We start from the raw sequence: 16,797 nt of genomic DNA on the forward strand, positions 1-16,797 counted from the left end.
CCCACGAAAGCTTATGCTCTAATAAATTTGTTAGTCTCTAAGGTGCCACAAGTACTCCTGTTCTTTTTGTGGATACAGACTAACATGGCTGCTACTCTGAAACCTAAATTTATCTGAAAAAGTATAGGTAATTGGGTACACAAAAAGGGTAATAGAGCATAGGGTTACTTTTGTTTGCCCAGATGGGTGATCTGATTGGCCTACACAATTACCTGCTTTCATGGGTAGCCATATTTTGTGGGCAAAACTTAACCACCAATTTTATTACTCAGATGCTTCAAGTATTTCCATTGTTAAACTGTCATTGGAAAATTTTATACTGACACTCTGACACTGAAATGCTTCACGCTGGTGGCCATGTTTGAGGCCAACATGCTGTTAAAACTCAGGAATAGTTCCTTAAAGTCAGTGGAGCTCTGCTGCTGTAAAACAAGTGCAAGGGAGATCAGAATAAGCCCCCACCTTTGTCCCCCCGGGGGATGGAATGGAATGCTAGCATTGCATTTCTGGCCATCTTTCTCAGTACTGCTTTATCCACAGCTGAACCACTCTGAACTTGAACTCCATATTCATATGGGCCTCATAGTGGTACCATGTAGGCACTTCCCAGAGTTGTGCAGAGCTGCTCTGCTCCTGGGTGAACTCTGAGATGAATTATGCCTTATGGAGCTTTCGTCCCTGAGCTTCACAGAGAGACCCTGTTGCTACACCCATCCAGGGGGCTCAGTTTATGTCTCCTGAGTTGGTCTTGCTGTGCAGACTGGTATGGAGGGGGCTAAGCCCTGAACCCAACTCCTTCTCTCCCCATTCCTGTTAGGCTGCTGTACGCCTGTAGAGGAGTTGGAAAGGACAGTCTTTGCACTCGCCCAAGTGAGGGAACCACCACTGTGCTTGGCAGATACATGAGCTGTGCATAGGTGGGAGAAGAGCTCCTTGTGCCCTCCCTTACAAGGTGCTCCTGCCTCGTCAATTAAAAAAAAGAACCTAAAATGCTATGGCTGGTATTAGCATTTTCAGCTGAAGATAAAAACATGAAGTGGGTCAAGTGCAGGTGAAGCAAAAGAGAAGCTGTGGCTGAGCTAGCGCTTTGGTGTTTAAAAGCACTGGGTCTTCTCTAGTAAAGGGTTGTGTGACCTGGGACTCCATTTTAAAAGGGAAATTCTTTCCACTAGTTCTGTATCAAGCTGAGTATTCTTTTTAATGCTCACCCTCCTTCAAGAGCCCCGACCTGCCAGGTGTTGAGCATCTTCTGTGTCATGCTGCATGCCCCCAATCCTTATTGAAGTCAGAGCCAGGCTTGGATCTCACGAATTGCTGACCCCCAGTTTGGTGCTCAGGTCACTAGTCCACAACACCCTTCTATTATTCTATTTAATGTAAAGCAGTGCTGACTGGAGAAAACTTAGGCTGTGCATCAGCCCAAGGTCTATGCTGGCTTCTGTCAGCATGCACCCTACCACAGATCCCTGGGATGGAAAAGAAGTCAATGAGAGTTTAGGGCACTTAGAGCCTGAAACTGCTGTGACAGGTTAGATCACAGAAACCCCCTGGGAGCTGCCACCTGATGTGCCAAGACTACCTCTGCTCCTGTTTTCCCTGCCAGCTCAGGACCCCAGCACCCTGTCTAGCTGAGCCAGACACTCCCGTCTGCACCAACAAAGACCCAGGGTCTGAATTACTTGCCCCAAAGCTGCAGGTTTACCTGAAAGCAGCTCACAGAAGTGTGCTTGTCTTTAGCACTCAGATGTCCAACTCCCAATGGGGTCTAAACCCAAATAAATCCGTTTTACCCTGTATAAAGCTTATGCAGGGTAAACTCATAAATTGTTCGCCCTCTATAACACTGATAGAGAGATATGCACAATTGTTTGCTCCCCCAGGTATTAATACATACTCTGAGTTAATTAATAAATAAAAAGTGATTTTATTAAATACAGAAAGTAGGATTTAAATGGTTCCAAGTAGTAACAGACAGAACAAAGTAAGTCATCAAGCAAAATAAAATAAACTGCGCAAATCTATGTCTAATCAAACTGAATACAGATAATCTCACCCTCAGAGATGCTTCAGTAAGTTTTTTCCTCAGACTGGATACCTTCCAGGCCTGGGCACAATTCTTTCCCCTGGTACAGCTCTTGTTCCAGCTCAGGTGGTAGCTAGGGGATTCTTCATGATGGCTCTCCTTCTTTGTTCTGTTCCACCCCTTTATATATCTTTTGCATAAGGCGGGAATCCTTCGTCTCTCTCTGGGTTTCCACCCCCCCTCACTGGAAAAGCACCAGGTTAAAGATGGATTCCAATTCATGTGGGACATGATCACATGTCACTGTAAGACCCCAAGCCTTCATTCCTCCCATCCTGACTCACAGGAAAGCTTGCTTGCAAACAGCACCCCGGTCAATTGTCCTGGTTGATGGGAGCCATTAAGATTCCAAACCACCATTAATGGCCCACACTTTGCAAAATTACAATAGGCTCTCAGAGTTATATTTCATATTTCTAGTCCCAGATACAAGAGTTGTACATTTATACAAATAGGATGATCACACTCAGTAGATTATAAGCTTTGAAATGATACCTTACAAGAGACCTTTTGCATGAAGCATATTCCAGTTACATTATATTCACTCATTACCATATTTTTATAAAACCATATAGACCGCAGAACGTCACAATAGCTACATCCAAGTCCCTCTCAGTCTATGTGTAGAGGTGAAGGAGGGTTAAATTCCTAATCTTATAAAACAAAACAGGAAAAGCATTTTGTATCATGTATTCCATTTCTGTGTTCCGCTGACATTAAGCAGTGCTTATGGTTTATGATGTCCTCAGAACCCATCATTGGAAATTCGGCAGTCTTGCCGTCTATGCTTTTACATCTGTTATTCAGTTTCTTTTGCAATCTCTAACCACTGTTATGAATCTGGAATGAAGTGTGCACCTAGGAGGAATGACTTTGACTTGGAAACTTTTGCACATGTAACCAGAGAGAATATTAAGACATGATTGTGGGTTTTTTGTTTTTTGTTTTACAGATTTCAAAAGCAAAGAAAGAAATTGCACCCTCACCAAGCAAAGAAAAACAGCTATGAAGGAACAGACCACCTAGTACTGATGAGGTGCCAGACACCTGCCTTTAATTGAGTGTTTAAAAAAAACACTGCAAGCATGTCTTTTAATTCATAATGAGTTCTGACTTGCTTTGACATAAGCTGTGTGAAAAACCATGTGTGCTGTTAGTTGAAAGTAATAAGGCAATTTTTATTCAATACTTCAGTGCTGGAGTGTGTTGAATGTGTGCATAGAATTGAAGCAAAGTCTAAAATGAAGACCTGAAATGATTGAATCTGTGCAATGAAAAAGGATGTGCTAAGGTTACACGAAAGATGAAAGAGCCACCTTTGACACCCTCATAGCCACCTGCTGCTCTTCTGTGCCCTTCCCTTCCTCCTTCCTGCAGTGTCTTGTCAGTCTTCTCCTTGAATATTGGTCAGGATCTGATATGACATCCCCCATCTCTCTCTTCTTACTGACAGTGAGGTGTCTCACCTGCTCTTCTCGTCTACCGATCTGTCTGCCCCAGCACAGTGAACTCTTACCTTTTTCCTCAACCTCTTAATGTCATCTGGTACCTTCCGCCCAACAATGCAGATCATGGTAGTCTCCCTGTTCTTAAAAAATTGCTCTCACCAAGGTCTCAGATTGCTTCTTCATTGCCATATCTCAAAGCCTCTGCTCCATCCTCACCCTCCTTGACTTATCAGCTGCTTTTGACGCTGCTAGTCACACTCTCCTTGAAATCTTGTCCTTTCGTCATTCCCTCCTCCTGTTTCTCTTCCAGCATCTCAGGTGGTTCCTTCAGTGTCTCAGCCACAGGGCTTTGTCCTTAGCCTTTTCCTCTTCTCCTTCTATATGCTTTCTCTTGGCAATCTTCTCTCCTTACTTTATGACTCAAAAAATTACCTCTGCATTCTTGACCCGTCTCCCTGTATCCTATCCCACATAATGGCCTGTCTCTCTGACATCATTTACTGTGTATCTCACCATAAACTGAAAATTATCATGGCCGAAACTGAGCTCTTCATCCAGGGCTGGATTTACACTTTATGGGCCGCTGGATTTACACCTTATGGGCCTCTAGGCACAGCATCTTCAGCACCCCACCCCCTCCGCCTACACCTGACCATCGTATTGCACATAGTTTTAGAGAGGTAAGGTGTCCCTAGAACGCCGGCACCCCTAGGCAAATGCCTACTGTGCCTAATTGGAAATCCGGCCCTATCTTCATCTGCTCCCCATTTTCTGTCACTGCCAACAATACTATCCTCTTCCCTGTCATTTAGGCCTACAATCTTGGTGATAATCATCGTCTCTCTCATCTCACATCCAGTTCTCTGGCCAAACAAACCTTTCAGTTTTCTCCAAGTAATTTCCAAGACCTGGCCTTTTCTCACTGTCTGCTAAAACAGCTAAAACTCTTCTCAGGGCCAGCATCTTGACTATCACAACCTTTTCTTTTCTCCTTACATATATACCTTCCCCCAAATTTAGCCTCCTCCAATGGCTTTCCCTTCTCCACCTAATCAACTTTTGGCTTCTTTAAGCTTTAAGGCTCTTTACAGTGTTCCGCCTCTGTTTCTCTGAATGTATATCTGGTTGAGTCACTTCCTGAGAACAGTGCCATCTTCTCCTGCCTGACCATTTCCCCCACTACTATCACTGTGTTTTCATTAACCCTGTGCCCTTGTTGCAAGGAATGCCTTTATATTCCTCATCGATATCTACTTCTGCCATGATGCTTACAGAAAATTGCCAGATGGCAGTGACTAGGTAACTAGCCAGGGAGGATTGCTGATATCTTATTTTTATAATTTAAACAAAGCAACAAAAATATTTTGATACAGAATCATGAATCTGTGCACACAGCTAGCCTACTTATCAAGCCACTCTTATCATTGTTACCCTCAGTCTGCCCTCCCCCATTCCCTCCTTTTGTTTGTTGCACCCATGTAACACTCTGGCAGCCCTTGACTGAAAAACACATCCGTCAGCAAGGGACAATTCCATTGGGAAATATTGTGTGTGTTGCTGACTCATTATTACTGGCAGTTCACCATAAGGGAGGAAGGTGTAGGTAGCTCCTTAGACAGAGAGGACCTAGGATCTGGACTGAACATTGCTCTGAGAGAAAACTGTGAGCAGTCAAACCTGAGGAGACAACTTGAGCTGGATATTTGTTTATTTGTTTAATTTGAAGTTCCTTTTGTAAAACAAAACCTAGGAAGAAAGGTAAGTTTTGACTTTCTGCAACGTGTGTGATTCATGTATAGAGCAGGATGGTGAACCCACCTGCTCACAATCCATGTATATTGCCTTGTCTTAAATTACATTGTACACACTTCAGGGAAAAGACCATGTCTTCTTTATGTTTGCCCCCTTCCTTGTACTAGGTGCTGTACAGTCTGAGCTGGGTCTTCTGGATGCTACTGTGATACAAATGATAAAATAACAATTTTACTTGTAGCAAAGAGGCGTGGCTTCCCTCAGAGATTGACAGCGAGGGATGGCCAGATGCCCCCTGGTGGGTGGAACCAGGAAGGCCATGCTCACCATGCCAGAAGCAGAGAGGTGGGACCAGAACAGGAAGTATAAAAGACGGGCCCTGTAGCTCAGTTGGTCTGGAGCCAGCGAGGGAGACAGACACTTCCATCCCGCTGCAGAAGACTTCTGCTGTCCTGAGGACTCTCCCAAGCTATCAGACCCAGCCGATGCCGAGGAGCTGCTGGGATTGCCACTGGCAGTGTATCCCGTGGAGACGGGTGACAACCCTGAGACTCAGGTACACCCCGAGGGGAGGGGAGGAAGTAGCCCAGGGACAGCCAACTACAGTCTGTCTGAGTTACTGCCTGAACTAAGGTCAGCAAGTTGCGTCTGGATCCCCGCTGACCCCAGTGGAGGAACACTTTGCCACTGTTAGGGCCTTGGGCTGTGACCCACTGGAGTCCCCTTATCCCCTGCCACTCCACCTCTGGGTTGGCAGCCTCCCCACCACAGGCCAAGAGGCCTATGTTTGTCTGCCGTCTACCTGAGCCGAGACATCAGGCAATAGATTGTCTACTGCTCTGCTCTACCGCAGAGGTCAGAGAAATCCCCTCCTGAGCCTGAGGCCTGAACCCCGAGACTGTTTGGTGTCCCAGCCTGCCGGAGGGGCTGTGCTCCTAGAATACTCACTGCTCTGCCCTGACGGAGGGTTTGAGCCCTAGAGACAGCTAACTTCCCCGTTTTACAGATTGCTGTTCTAGGTGTGTGACAACAAAGAGGCGTGGCCTCCCTCTGAGATTGACAGCAAGGGACGGCCGTGCACACCTACACGCCTACATACTTCATTTACGTCAAAACTCATTCCTGTAAGACCAGTGTGGGATCAGGGGGAGGACCAAAATTTGCAATCATAATTGTTGCAATTTATACTGAGAACTAGTTCAATAGCCAAAATACTAAGCCTTCAAAAATCTAAGAATTAACTGGTATATCAGCATGATTGAACTCTCAAATGTAGGCCCCAATTTTGCAATTAGATCTGTGTGGGAGGACCCCTGTTTTGGGGCAGAGCTCCACTGAAGTAAAAAGAATTACTCTGGAGGGACAGGCTCACAAAAATGAAAGCAGAGTTAATTTAAGGCTGCTATTGAAAATATTTCCATATGAAGGAAGAAATATGATCTTAGGTTTTTAGATTGCTTTGTATTTGCAGGCTGCTGTCTCATAAAGGTAATTAGTTTTCAAACTACCATCAGTGCATTTGATATAAGAGGCACAAACAGGTCTTTCATCACACTCATTATTATACAAGAATAATCTTCATATCACGCACACATTTATAATATTAATAGTGATGATAAAACTCAGTATAATGAGAGGTGCCTTCAAACAAGCTACAGTAAATCATACCATGCAATCTACTTAAAAGAGCTGTTCAAAATCTTTTCTTTATACTTTTGTAAAGCAACAGCATTGTAAGCTGAATTTCATAGTGACCATATAATGCAGGAGGCTACAAAAAGGAAGAATATTAGGCTCCATGGTCTGGTAGATTAAGATTCCTTCATCTTTTAGAATTGCCCAGTCTTGTTTAGAGAGATCTCCTTACGGCGGCTATTGAAAAAGAACAAACACAAGGGCTTTCAGATGGAGTTGGACATAGCAAATGCTGCCAGACACCATTCACTTCTCATCTTACAGGCATTAAAAGATTATATAAAATAGTATGTAAAAGACTTGAATCTTTCTGGAGTCCTCATGAGGTCATTGCATTTAAAGGGAAACCATCCATTTAAAAAGCACGTACTATTAGATGTTACATGTTCGATTACTAAACTCAAAAGAGATTAGCATTTTGTGCCCAGTGTGATTGCTCTGTACATTTGACAGTACTCTGTTATAAAGTCAGATTTTAGTTTTTCCCTGCATAGTCAGGTAGGGCCCAATCCTGGAGACCCTAATGCACTTGGTTTCAATGGCACTGTTTACAGGAGTAAATAAATGAGGTTGGTATTCAGCCCATGCTGGTGTTTTTTTTAAATGGTGAAGGAGAGACATATATGAGGGAAGACTGAGTTCCACACCAGAGGGACCATAATCACCTGCTCATCAGAGGCATGGTGATGGGATACCTAAAAGGCAGGTGGTATTGGAGTCCAGTTATCTCTCAGGAAGAGGATCACAGAGGAAGTCTGGAAGATGTCAAGCTCTAAAATTTGTTCTCCTTCCCAAGACATCTACTACTATGGCAAGTACTCCTCAGGCACTTGCCATTTTCAGCTTTTGTATGAATAGGCAATTGATTAGCTTTTTAAGCTACTTTGTCCACCTGGGCATGATTTCTCTGTGGCAGATTTATGAGCAAAGTGCCTGTCCTTTCAGCTATATGTTGAAATTATACATTACTAAGCCTGTAAAAGTATTCACTGTCAACATGACAAAAACCATGGCATTACTCCTTTTCCGAACCAACAGCTTGGCTTATGAGAATAGTATTTCTGTACTTTTATCATACCTCTCAACCTGCCCAGGCCAAAACATGGGATGCAAGGTGCGACAAACTGAAGGACACAAAAACTATTCATGCAGGAGATTTTAAATGCTGTGGGGTTCACTCCTTGAATGTAAATGATTCTTTATTTCCAATGTAAATGATTCCCAACTATAGAAGAGAGACAATTTAGTAGGGAACGTAGGAAATTTAAGACTAAAATAAGTGGCATCCTTCAAAATGAGGGACAGTTAAGATGTATCCCCTCTGGAAAGAAAAAAGAGAACAGTTTTACTTTCCACATTTTATTTACAATACATTCATTCCTTTATATAGCTTCTCCTTTCCTCCAAAAGATTCTCAAAATGCTGAAGACATAATGTGCTTACAGCACCACCACAACAGAAAGTAAACGGATTCTCAACAGATAGTACTGGCTAAGTGTGCATCCCGTATCAGAAAGGATATGGGATCTTTAATGTGCAGCAAAAGAAACCTTGTCTTGTCATTTAAGTGTGATCTAAAAGATCCATAGAAAGTAAAGTGCATGAAACTCAATGAATGCCCTGAGTGAACTCCGGCTAAAGGGATCAATGGGCTGTGCTAGAGGCAGATATACTGCTCATATACACATGCCACAAAGGGTCTAGAGAGTCCTCACAGGAGAGATAGAACCATGTGCTCAAATAAAAGCAAGATATAAAATAATGCACCATGGGTAACCATAACTATATAATTGAGTTTCTTTGGAATCCAGATTTAGGTGGCACCAGTGAAATATGAAAAAGGCTGCCAAATGTCACTAAGCAAATCTATGTTCTTGTATAGAATAGCAGGAGCATTCAAAGAACAGGTGAACAAAAACAGATAGATTCATGGGCCAGATCCTCACCCGATGTAAATCAGCCATTCAAATCATTGGAGCTCCACCAATTTACAGAAGCTGAAGAAGTGGCCTACAGTGTCTTGTCTCAGAAGAAGGCAGTAATATTCCTGACAGTGAGTACATTACCGAACAGGAAGTTGAGATTCCACCAAAGAAAAACCCATTTCAAGAAATAGAAAACTAGCAATGAAATGGAATGTTGGTCTGGGCGATCAATTACAAATTGGTTTGCAACCTGAAACCAGAGCTTCCAGCTCAAAGGAAAGAACCATCACATGTAGGTGCTCGGCTCATTTCATCTATAGTGCCTGGAGTGCTCTGGATTTATCCCTGTATGAAAGCAGTTGTAGTGGTAAATATGATACTCAGAGGAAATGGTTCCTGCTTTATGAAGCAAACCAAGACTTTTAAAACTGACTTCCTGATATGTTCCCAAGCTTCCCCTCTGGTGAGAGACCCAGATCAGGAAAGGGGCTGGTCTCCCAGATTTCCTGTCTGAGCATGTACCTTAGCAAGAACTTCAGACTATTATTGTTAATTTTATATGGGAAACCTAAAGTTTCCACTTTAGCCAAGCAAGGGATGAAAGCAATACATAGATGAAAAGAATTAAACCTATTCTAAACTGTAATTTAATCCAGAACACAAATAAGAATATTTCCTCTTCAACTTGTATAAATGCCTGATCCTGCTCCCACTCTAGTCAGCGGGAGTTGTGCCATTTTGCTGGGAGTAGAATCCGGTCCATGTTGAAATGGTAATATTCTGCTTCTCTGTTGGCTTACTGTATTGGACTATGTAATTCTATGAACTCCTATATAACTGAATAGATATAGAAATATCTCTCTCTCTCTCTCTCTCTCTCATCTGTATATAAAGTACTGGTAAAAATATCAAATATCCATGTAAAAGTTGAGAAAGGGAGCTATAAAATTTCATACATAATAGTGTTTTCCCCATGTAATTTTCCTAGACTTTTTTTTTTTAGGGCCAGATTCCAATTGCCTTACTCCTGCTGACTAGTACCTTGCTCCTCAGTTAGTCTCACTGAAGCCAGTGGAGCCACTTGTGGTGCAAGGTGGTAGTCAGTCTGAGTAAGGCCATCAGAATCTGACCCTTAGCTTTTCATGAGAATCAAAAAATGACCCTCAGTGGTGGCAATGACAAAACAATGGCAATGCTATTAATTTTCTCTACATAAAGCTTTTGTGAAATCCAGCTTCAACATTCTATGCCTGACAAACGGTGCAAGATGCCCCTCAACACCAGCTGCAAATCATCAATGGAAATATTTTATTAGCACCGTACTTGTGGGAAGTAAATTGTTCTGTGTGAGAAATGCAGATGACCACCTGATCAGATGCTTTTTTCATGACCTCTTCGGTAAGAATATTCTGACAGACAGCTTTCTCTCTTACTGGAGTCGTTTTTTCCCCTATTCAGGCTTTACAGCAATTGTACGCAATGATTTTAACTGGGTGTTGATTTCTGCTGTGATACCACTATTTCCAACGCAGTGTCACTTAGCACTGGGCATTTTAACAGATGCTAAAGACTGCCCACACTATGTGATCTATTTTATGATTATTTTTAAACATGATTTTTTTTATTTTTATTTTTTGCCTCTGCTTTGTTTTCCCATCAGGCCTTTTGATTTGTGGTTTCTTCTTCACTGCAAATAAAACCACTCGCTTTTGCTGAGATTGGATTACCATCCAGTGACCCTTCTTTGTAAGGACCACCTGCCTAACAAAAGAGGTTTCTTCCTGCAAGCACTGGTAGTAGGAGAGAAGTTATAAAACAAGGGAGTCACTAGGCCCCTTTGCTTAACCCTTTGCAGTCTCCATAAAGCTGAGCAGCCTTTTATATCCACCAGGTTTTCAGTGTCACTAATTTTGATCACTCTTGTTCCCCTCTAAAGGGCACTAATCCAAGACCTAATCAAACAACGGGGGTTCTTAAGCTTAAAAAACTCAGTGCAGCTCCCTTATTGCCAAATTGGCTGAATCTAGAAAATAACTTTAATTGACACAAAAATAAGGTAAAGTCATTTCTGTTCATTTAATCTCTTCCCCCCTCCCACTCCCCCTCATGGCAATGAGAAAAAGTCAGACAAGAAAGGAGAGTGAATTTAGAAGGCTTTAGCGGCCATGGGGACCATTATTAATTTTTCTTTCCATCTTAATTTTCCCTATGGAATGAAATAAGAAATGTTCTCTGTCGGCTTTTAAAATGAAAACTCTAAACTTTGTAGACTCATCACCTTCATAAACATTCTTAGTTTTACTATGCCAATGTGGTAGATGCTCCTAGCTAAGAGACTTTTGGAAATGGCCCAGGGCCACTGCCTTGAAATAGTCAGATCAAATTCAGAGATGATGTGTAAGTTAGACTCTCGTAGGCTATACCTACACTATGAACTAGGACTGTGATTTCCCTGCTTGTGCACACATGCTCATGCTTGCTTGCATCAAGCTAGGGTGAGTATAAATAATGTAACCATGATAACATGGGTAGCAGCAGCAGAGGCTCAGCTGAGCTGTGCCAAGTACAACCGGTGGGTTCGTACCCCGTGCAGCTCAGCCATGCCTCTGCAGCTGCTGCCCATGATGCCATGACTATGCTACTATTTATACTTGCACTAGCTCAATGAGCGCTACTGTGAGTATGTGTATGTGAGCAAGGGAATCACACCCCAGCTTGTAATGTAAACAGAGCCTTATACTCAGACTCCTTCACACTCAGAGCTACCTACACTCATTTTACTCCTGTGCCAGAGTCTAAGATGGTGGAATTTACCTGCCAAGGAGCCAGAAAAGGTGGAAGTTTTATAAGAGCTTTCTCTCTATTTTAACGTATAGTAGAGCTCTGGTCAAGTGTAGGTAGTCTCTTGGTCTATCCAAGGTCGTGATCAAGTGTCTTGATGTTTTTGGTCTTTTGGCCTCGAGATGAAAACCTTGTCTTTGTTTTAGGGACCTTGAAGTGAAAAAATTCTCTAGTGTCCTGGCTTGTAAATTACACCCACTATACAAATACATAATCATGTCTAAGTAGCTCTCACAGTATGTGTTGCCAACTCACATTATTTTATCTCAAGTTTCACAATATTTGGTAATTTTCTTAAACCTCCAACTCCTGGAGTCATGTGAATCTGTGAGAATCAAAGCTTTAATTAAAAAATAAAGTGCTCTGCCCTCACGGAAAAGCTTGAACACATGAAACAAGTGCACCCAGGTGGCTCAAAAATCAAAAGGCAAATAAAAAGAAACCTAAATTTATTGTTTGACTTAAAAATTATTAGAGTTTGCAAACATCTCATGGTTTTTGTGACCACGACACATGATTTTAAAATGTTGGCAATACCAAGGTGTATAAGGGAATCTTACACTACTTTACATAGCACCTCTAATTTTCGACCTGTGGAGTTCAAAGACCTGATCGTCATCTCAGTCACATTGGCATTAGTCAAGAGAATCATCAGTAGAAGTGAGACCAGGATTAAGCCTCACGCCTGTAATGGAAGTGATAAGTTCAGTATTGGACACTAAGGAGAAGATACTGCATGGTGCTAAGTGCTCTCAATTTCTATTGATATCAGCATGAAATCTAGTGTGTCTGCATAACTTTTGAAGTGGATTTCATATCTACACTTTTTGTTTTAAATAAATCACCTGTCTTCTCAGCAAGTCAATGACCCTGAGAGATGAAAAGGGTTAATAAGGGAGCTTTAAAACGATCAAATCTGTGAGCCTAAAAAGATTTTAAAATGTGATACGTGCTACATACACCCTTATTTACAAAGGTCAGTGTGAGGCAAGAAAGTGCAAGCGGTTTATTGGCAAGGCAGGAAGTTGTTTAAGAGACTTATTCCCAACCCCTAAAATAAAAATTAGAAAAACTCAGCTAATCTGATTTAAAAGAGAACAACAGATCCATTTCATTGACATTTCTGAAAGCTTTTCATGAATTTCTTTAAGAAAGCACAGAAATACAGACCAGCACAGGGACCAAATGTACTAAGGAATTGATGCATAAACTTCCCTACATTCCAAAAGACGTATTTAATGTTCTGTGTCATTGATTGGATGGTGAATTAGTACAGCAATACATGTAGAGTTTCCAGACATCGTCCTCACCAGACTAAATGGCCCTTTTGGGGAGCAGTTACTTCTTTGGGAAGAGAAATCTTGGAATACCAAGTTCTGTATAACCATGGTTCATTGAGCCAGTAAATAGTGCTGGAACAATGGTTGGTGTTGGCTGGACTGCATCTTAAGCAGATCTGCAATGACATTAGAGACCTTCACCGCACCAGTGAAGGGTGTAGCCTTGTGCAGAATGCTACACGAGAAATAGAAGGAAAAGACAAGTAACAAGACAAAACATTTGGAGATGGGAAGGGTGGGGAAAGAAATAGAAATTCCAAATAGAAGAGAGGTAGAAGCAAGAAAAATGGCTTATTGGTTGCATTACTCTGCACCATTTTCAAACATACCAGAACATCACTCTAATGGCCCATTGTTGAGAGGCTGCATTTGGCAAATTAGTTAGTAAATGAACCAGCTAGAACTGGGCAGAGAAAGGTAATTCCATTTTGTGGAGGATTTCAGTAGTTCAAAAAATGGTTTCATTCCAGTTAGGAACAAAAACCAAAAATTTCAAAATTCTCCATGAAAGGGAGTGGAATTCGGACTCTGAATCCACAGATCCTGGAAGCCATGAACTCACCAGCATCCCACTATTCAGGCCCTTGTAGAGCTGGATGGGTGACTTGACAGAAAGCAGGCAGGTTTCTGAGGGAAACTTGAACCCTGCCTGAAACTCTGGAGAAATAGAACTGTATCTGCAAAACATTTCAATTTCTCCAAATCAGCAAATTCCAGTGGAACATTGTTTCATAAGAATTTGTCCAACCCGCTCTAGAAACAGCACAGTAAAATAGAACAAAGCTAGTGCATTACACATATGTACCTTGTTAAGTACTTTAGCTGTAATTATGATAGTACTTATAGGCTAGTAAATGTTTTGTGGCATATGTTCAAAAAAATACAACAGGTTTAGTAATACCAGAGATACCATTGCAATTAAAGGTTTTAGCCAACACTGAGCCAGATCCTGTGGCCCCTTGGTCGTGTGAGTAAGAACTTAGGATTTGATTTTCCACTGCTGTGCTCCTGTACAAATTCAGCACATTCTGCACTGCAATTGTGTACATCAGCGAACCCCGTGGCCAATTCTGCAGCTGAGGAATCACACAAAACATGAAGGTTTCTGGTTTTAACCCTTTTTGCTCCTTTTCCTGCACCCTTGATTTGCCAACTTCAAGTTCTTTGTCTATCTAATTTAGATCACAAGGTCTTTGTGGCAAGGGACATGGCTTTTCTCAATCTCTGTAAAGAGCTACACAAAATTATGATGCCATAGATTGTTTAATATTAATAGTTTGGGCCCTCATTCAGGTCAACACTTAAGCACATGCTTAAGTACTACTGAATTCTGGGCTACAGGTTTTGTAGGAGCTCACGGTTGTACAAAGTTTTGATCCTCAAGAGGGTGCCATCACCAGAGTATTTTAGGGCCTGCCATGGGGGTTAGGTGCAGGGAGTAGCATTTGCAGGGCAGGGATAGCCAGGAGTGTTACAAAACTTTTTCATAGGGTTGGATTTAAGACCTGTGGTTGGTTTGAATCTAAGCCTTGATTAATTTCTCACTAAATACTGCAATATTGCTGTAAATGAGGGTGATTGATATGGTCCAATTATGAGTCCACTGAGCTACAAGTTTTTTCCTCACTGAAAACTTTGACAAAAATAAAAACAAATTCATTTTTGTTTAAAAAATGAAAATTGAAAATCAAAATATTTATCCAAAAACTGCTGAAAACTAAAAATATTGAGATTTTGGCTGAAAAATTTGGCTTTCTGATTTTTTGTTTTCCAGTGAAATTTTTTTGAGAAAAGCAGATATTTTCCATTTAATTGAAAACCTAAACTTTTGTCAAAAAATGTTGATGGAAAATTTTTGACCAGCCTTATGAATATCACATTCCAGGATGCAATCCAGACTAGTGAGGGGTCGTGTAACCACCTGCCCTGCAACCTGGGGTGCCTCACAACACTTTGCTGCTGGAGCTCCCACCCTGGGCCTCTTACAAACAACCAAAGAACATACAGGTCAGACCCTGAGTGTCTGTGTATAGCTGCGGCCTGCCAGCAATTCCTGTCACACTCTGGCTTCCACCAGCCTTGATAATCACTTGCAGAGTGATCCCAACACACTCCTACTCCTGAATCCCTCCTTCCCCCAAAAAAGTGTGTTCTGCACTGTCCAGCCCTCTCCTGGACAGTTCTGATATTTTTAAGGGTAAATGTACAATAGTTTGCTACTTTAATTGTAGTTAATTCAGTTTAAACACAGCACTGATTTTTTTAAATCAAATCCACAGTTATGACCTGGAAATTTAGACACTAAATTTGAGCAAAATCAATGCTTATGCTAGTTTCGGTTTTAATTTAAACAAATATATTTAACTACAAAGAGATTTTAAGTGAGTATAAGTACAAGGTATTAAAGTCAGAAATGGTTACAAAAGAAATAAAGACAAAATGCTTTCTAGTAACTAAACTTAAACTAGACTTAATTCAAGGTAAAATGTTTACCAAATGCTCCCAGCAACAGGGATGACCAAATTGTCAGGCCAGAACTCCTCCCAAAGGCTGGTTCCTTTGTCTTCTCAGGTGAGGGTGAGAGAGAGAGAGAGAATCCCTGGAGTGTTTTCCCCGTCCTTTTTATAGTCCAGTCACCCTTTGAAATACATTTTCCTGAGTGTTACCCCGGGACAAGTTTCCTTCCAGCTGTGAAGATGGAGACATGAGTGGAGTATCCTGGTAAAAGGTTCCATGTTGTTTGCATATGTTAAAATGCAAATCAATTTGTTCCTGCCTCTCTTCACTGCCAAAGAATGGCCACTTGACTGGTGATTGCCAATCAACTTTGATGACACCTGGCTAGAAGTGTCAGCATGTCCTTTGTCTTTAAGGAACAGGTATACCTGCTCCCTAGACTTGTCTGGTAAACATATTTCAGTCATGATTTCAGCTTATGTTCTTAACTTTACGTATAATGTTGCCACACACATTGCCTCATGATATTATAGACCAGCATGTTATTAGTTTTTAAATGATATCTCATAAGGCATATTTTGTACAAAGATTACTACAGTGGTGTGTAGCATGTGAATACAGGGATGCAGTCAGTCACAATGAGTAACATTGCAATGACATGCAGAGGCATCACAGCTTATAACATTTTGTGTATATCTTAGCTGCATTTGCTAGATGCTATTTTTTTCAGCACTCGAGAAAGGCATTCCAAATCAAATGAAAGTCCTGGTGTAGGACGGAGCCTTTTCCAAGGGAATCGGATCTGTTTGCAATCCACAGTTATGAACTGGAAATTTAGACACTAAACTTGAGCAAAATTAATGCTTATGCTAGTTTCAGTTTTAATTAAAGAAATATTTAAAGGTCCAGTCTTGCAACGAGTTGGGCTGCTGGGCAGTCCTGAGTGGTGCAGTGTGCCGTCTGTTCTGCTGACATTACTGGAAGCTGGATGCACTCAGATCTTTGCAGGGTTGGACCTACAGCCTTAGATTCCAAAAAGGTGCAGAGCACTCCTGAGAACCTGAGTACCCTCAGTTTCATTGCCCTCATTGGGAGTTGAGGTCACATATGTAGAACTGTGTCTTAAGTCCTTAACTGACTTTATTGTGAATAAGATTTTTTTTTTATTATAACACCAAAAGAAGGAGTTACACATGTGCTGGCTACAATATTTCAATCTCAAACCTTCCCAGATTGTGCTTTGCTAAGTGACTCCT

The sequence above is a fragment of the Terrapene carolina genome, unplaced genomic scaffold, assembly GCF_002925995.2.
Source record: "Terrapene carolina triunguis isolate 2854851 unplaced genomic scaffold, T_m_triunguis-2.0 Scaffold33, whole genome shotgun sequence".
Classification (NCBI taxonomy): domain Eukaryota; kingdom Metazoa; phylum Chordata; order Testudines; family Emydidae; genus Terrapene; species Terrapene triunguis.